At 41.2% G+C, this 5,661-nt stretch overlaps 1 protein-coding gene across 12 annotated transcripts in view; it reads right to left on the reverse strand.

The window, feature by feature from the left end:
• The window catches only part of Samd9l1 (sterile alpha motif domain containing 9 like 1), a 14,365-nt gene extending 8,954 nt beyond the window's left edge, over positions 1–5,411 (reverse strand). For 2 of the 12 annotated variants that reach the window (XM_039108594.2, XM_039108586.2), the window contains exons 1-4: positions 5,133–5,411; positions 3,082–3,172; positions 2,299–2,427; positions 1,542–1,649 (exon numbers count right to left, since the gene is read on the reverse strand). The gene's annotated coding sequence lies outside the window, so the exon portion shown is untranslated. Of the gene's footprint in view, positions 1–1,398; positions 1,650–2,298; positions 2,428–3,081; positions 3,873–5,132 lie in introns of those variants that run through there. The other 10 variants (XM_039108595.2, XM_039108591.2, XM_063285347.1 and 7 more) reach the window with 9 other exon arrangements.
• Positions 5,412–5,661: the final 250 nt, after the last annotated feature.

Genomic DNA, 5,661 nt, shown 5'->3' on the forward strand with positions numbered 1-5,661 from the left:
AACTTCTACCCCAAGCATTTTTAAACAGCACCTTATAGAACAGTCAAAGGGATACTCTTTTCCTAGATGGCATCTTTCCCCATGCTTAAACCATTCTGATAAAATAAATACCCAGTAGCATGCTGCAAGCTGGCTGCTCTCCTGCTCTGCACACTACTTGCACTGTGAAGTAAACTTCCAGTGAAAGTACATCCAGCACCGCCTGCCTTCTCTCCCTGCCAGTCCAAACCACTGATGCCAGTGACCTCATGCAGACACTCTGTCTGCTCCTTCTCCCCATGGCTTCCACCTGATGGACAGTGTGAAGCCTTACAAGATGAGGCATGCTGTTACCTCTCTGGCACTCCAGCCTCTTACTGCTTTCTCATTCCTCCGAAGTGGATCTAGTTGCTTGGGCCTCTTGTTGATTCTTATTACAGACAGTGCAGCTGTTCGCAGCTGTTCTGGGCTGTTTGTCTCCCTGGAATCCCCTAACACACCCATGGTTCTTGGTTCCACACTTTCTTAAAGTTGTTATTATTATCATTATCATTATCATTATTACTATTACTATTATTACTATTACTCTTACTATTATCATGAGGAACTGATTGTCTGGCTTACTGGCCCCATTTACCAGCATTTCCCATTCCTTTTCTCGATGTTTTTCTAGTGAGAACTTAACGCAAACAAATCTTTTATATGGTTTCACTTGTTTAACTCTTTAATTTTTCTTGCTCTTTTTTCTATGCACTACACGAGACTGAGTTTTTGTGCTCACCGTCTTCAGCCCCACATATCATACCCTGGCTTCTTAACAAAACATGCTGAGTAAATGGAATACATTCGCACAATGAAAATATGCATCTTTTGAAAGGCCTCCAGTGCTCAGTGTCTCAATGTACCAGGTAATAATTTTACTTAGGTAGATGGGAGACACCTATCCAAGGATCCTTTTAGTGGCTATAGGATTTTTGTCTCCCTTAGTAATGCAGATATAATTAAGATTAGACCAGACTAAAAGTAGATAAAGCCTTGTTAATTACAAAGCAGCTCAGCTGGACTCACTGATCTCACAGAAGTCTGTCAGAGAAGTCACACATCCAAACTAAACCAAGGGCAGTGGTGGGGGGAGGGCAGAGGGAAGACAGAAGAGCAGGGAGGGGTGAGGGGAGGGAGGAGCAGGGGGAGGAGTGGGGTGGGGAGGAAGTGGGCGAGGGGGGGGAGGGGCAAGGGGGCAGAGGGGTTATAGGTCTTGGGTGTGGTTGTGAGCCAGGAGCTAGTACTGTGCCCAAATATGGTCAAAAACTGAGCCGCTTGGATGGTACTCTTAAGGTACTTGCCTTAAGGAAAAGGAAAGATGATGGATCAGCTTATCCCCCCCACACCCCACTCTGCAGTCACAAAGTATTGTCTCACCTTCCTGTTGGGGCACTCAGTCCCAGAGGAAGCTACTTCTTCTACAAGGTAACCCTGAATGAGGCCCCTTGGTGTTCAGGGCCTCAGAGCCCAAGGCAGAAACTGACCTTCCAGCCAGGGACTTGCCTGTTCCACAAACTCACCCAGGAAGGGTCAGAAGCAGTGTCAGTTTCCAGTGGAAAGCACTCAGTTAACTCTTTAACCAGCCACGCCCCCTTGGCTATTCAAGAAGACTTCCTCTTTGGATTTAACTGAAAGGGGAAACAGAAAATCTAACAGGACTCTCCTATTCATTCCAGAAACACTGCACATCAGGAATTTCCGCTGCAGCTCATGCATTCTTTCAGGCAGTGAGGGCTGCCAAAGAGCTTGGCTACTACATGGGCTGTTTTCACTAACTCAAAACCAGAGGCTGCCAGTAGACACCAAAGGGATAGACAGATTCTGAGATAGAAAACACTTTGACTCCCTGAATCTCACTCCTGATAAGTGGAACATCTTGTCTCGATATGATGTGCAAAACTCTTCAAAAATTCCCTTAGAAACACTAAAAAGTCAAAAATTCCGTAATCTGCTTCCAACATTCTAGCAGTTCAGAACATAATTCAAATCTATGATATTCGTTCAGTGAAGCATTTAAAAAGCCTAGGCACTTTACAAATTTTAAGAACATCTTGACTTTTAGTGTTGGAACAAAGTAAATCAAATTGCTATGATAGGTTTAAACAACCTTTGAGAATACCAAGTTGTTAAATCTTGGCCCCTTAGAACCTCCTACCTTCCTGTTTTAAAGGGTGAAAAAAGAATCTTATTATGTTAAATTCAAGGCAGCTACAAGATGCCAAGCTCCAGAGAACTTGACCCTTTAAACTCTCCCACACAGAGCAAGGACAAGCATACCTTCACCTCAGGAGTCCAAGACAGCTCCCTTGATCTCCAACCCTGATGCTTAAAGGGAAAGAAACTTCCCAGTTTTAGCTGCAGCCCTGTGGGCGGAGCTATGCACTCTAAGGATCCCAGGAATTGAAACTAAAGGCAAGCAAGGTAGTTTTGTTTTTGTGAAAAGCACACTAATACAACACAATAAAAAGAAAACTACAACAACCCTCCACACACACACACACACACACACACACACACACACACACACACACACACACACACACACAACATTCCTCAGCTCCCTTGCTGTCTGAAATAGATGTAAAAGGAAAACTTAAATGACTAGCCCTGAAGGGTGCTGCCTTTGATGGATTTGCAAACAAAACTTGGGGGAAAAAATCTTACATTACATAGAAAGGAAGGTAGAAACTGACATTATCACATAGGACCCGAGGTTCCACCATAACTTGTCGTTGTTTAATTTTGAAGTCCTTTTTGCTTTATTTTTCAATCTTTCTTATCTGCCTGTTTGTCACAATGAAGAAATCGCTCATTGTTCTTACCAGTTCTCATTATTTTAACTGTAGTCAACAGAGCATTTCTGCCCAGGAAAGCATTTACAAGTTAGTATCAGTTAAACATACTCCTACATATCTAATGTGCTGCTTCTACTAATTAACTTAGTATTTTAATCATACTTAAAAGTATGGATTGATTCAAAATTACAGCTAGAACTTTTAGAAATAACTTCCTCATCATGTGCATAAAAATGAGGAAAGATGTCATGATTCAGAAACTTACCAGTCTCCTGAAAACTATTCTTCCAGAAGCTTGAAAGCAGTGACTTTAAGCTGTGTTTTCTTATTTTTCTTCAGATACAATTCTCAGGATCCTGTTCAGAAACAAAAAGAGCTGGGTTGTTCAGCTGCAAGGTTCTCTGCCTTCAATGCGCAGCCTCTAAAGATGTGGTGCAGAATCAGAATGAGGAAGTAGTTTCAGTTTTGTTTTTGCTCATAATCCTGAAGAGGGAGCCCAATGGTAGAATACTTACTTAGGATGCATGAGGCTCTGTGTTTGGACAGTAGACAGATTTAGAAATATATTATAGAAAATTATCAGTAAATGTGAACAATGCATAACATTTTTTCACCAGGCATATTTTTAAATCACAAGAGCTAAGAAACTGGAGAGAAGCACAAATAAAAAGAAAACAGACATTCCAGGAAAAATTACAATTCTTTGATTAGGTATGAGCTAAGCATCTGTTATGTTTGAATTATATCTCCTCCAAATTCATATACCAAAGTTCTAATTGTAAGACTGTGGCTGCATTTGGATGTAAAGTTTTTTATTTTTTTAAGTTTATTTGGACAACAATTGGAATTAACATTATTGATAATCTTTCAGGGTTTGACTAATGAACAAACTGAATCTGAAACAAAGCAGATGCCTTTTACTCTGGGTCATAATCCAGGAGATTGTGTGTGTGTGTGTGTGTGTGTGTGTGTGTCTGTATTCATGCTCTCATTTTTGTTAATTTTTGAGTTTATAATTTAATTACATTTCTCCCTTCCCCTTCAAATACACCATTATACACCTTCCTCCTCTCTTTCAAATTCAAATTCATGGACTTTAAAAAAAAAAACAACTAATTGCTAGTGTGTGTGTGTGTCTGTGTGCGTGTGTGTGTGTGTGTGTGTGTGTGTGTGTGTGTGTGTGTGTGTGTATGTGTGTGTTTGTGTATCCTAAATATAACCTGTTCAGTCCATGTAATGCTAGCTGTATGTAAGTTTTCAGGTCTGACGGTTTGGCACTGGACAATGAATTGATGTTAACTTCCTTGAAGAAGGCCTCTTCTCCCATTCCCAGCCTTTCTCGGCTGCCTATAGTTGTGTGCACCTAAGGACAAGAGAGTTTTTGTAGATGGAACCATAATGAAGGGAGGGCTCTTTAAGGAGGCAGGTAATGGCAGGGTACAAGTAACCTGACAGGAGAAATAGGAAAAGAGAGACTCCTGATCTGATAGGACAGTGGAAGTAGGTGGAGAAGAAGGTGGAAATAGGGAAAACAAGGGAGCCCAGGATACAAATGATGTGATAGAGAAAATGGGAAAGGGAGGCTCCTTGGGGAAGGGAGATGGAAGTAGATGTAGAAGAAGAAGGAAACTTGTAAAATAACAATAAGCATGTCTGAACAAGTCATGAGGAATCATACTACTAAATGGTTTTTGGCCAGGACACATCCCTCTGGCTCAGCCAGTCACCATAGACATAGCTCATCTCATAGGCTCAGGCTATCCCTACTCTATAAGCTGCTGCTGGTCTTACTGATTGTCTCACAGTCCTGGAATCATCACTCTCTTGAGATCTCCACAGCACCTGAGGACTCACTTTAATCAACAACTTCCTGGGCTTTCTGCAGGGACTCCAAGACCATCGTATGGGCATAGTGCCAACACTAAGCTTCTCCCCATGAATTCTACAATCTTAGGATTCCCAATGGATTCAGCTTTTTTTTTTTTTACCCCAACCAATCCTATGGTTTTCATAATGCTCTAACCAGCACTACATATTACACCCTTACACGTTACCAGGGTCAGCTCCCACTCTACAATGCAGCCTTGTCTCTCTCTCGACCATAGTTTCAGTGTACTAACCCCAGGGAAACATTTCCAAAAAGATTTCAACTCGATGCTGCTCTCTTCTTAATCATAGCTGAGCCCAGCATCAGTTTTCCTAGTAAAGCAGTCTTTCCTTAAGTAGAGCTGGTATCCTATTCATCAAAGACTTTTCTCCAGCCCTGGGTGACCACAAATCACAGGTTATTAATTCAAATATATCACATGAACATACCTGACAGAGTCTTTACTTCCTTCTGAAACTTCCCCGGGCAGGCCTCCTTCATCAGCATTGCTCTCCGAACTCTTAACGTCCAGGGTCCCCAACACAACCCACTAAGCTTTGAACAAACAGGTCTACAATTTTCCCCGCAATTTCATGGGCAGGTCTGACATAATAATAGCCTGCTTTCTGGTACCAATTTTCTCCTAGTTTGATTTATATTGCTATGATAAAATAGTGACTAAATATATCTTGGAAAGGAAAGTCGGTCTTATGTATCCTGATCTCACTGAATTTGGGGAACTGAAAGCAGGAACTGAAGTAGTAAGCTTGTCTCTTTCTACTTGACTCTAGTTTGTGTCAAGTTGGGAAAATAAAACAAAAAACTAACAGGCATACTTCCCTTAAAGGTGTGAACAGAACCATAGAAGAGTTCAAACAATGGTTGGAATTTGTTTAAAATGCTCCAAAAAGTCAAATTAATCAAGCCATCATTAATTAAATCTAGAAAAATTAGACCACCACATCTATCTGTACAAAT

Source organism: Rattus norvegicus, chromosome 4 (assembly GCF_036323735.1).
Source record: "Rattus norvegicus strain BN/NHsdMcwi chromosome 4, GRCr8, whole genome shotgun sequence".
Lineage (NCBI taxonomy): Eukaryota > Metazoa > Chordata > Mammalia > Rodentia > Muridae > Rattus > Rattus norvegicus.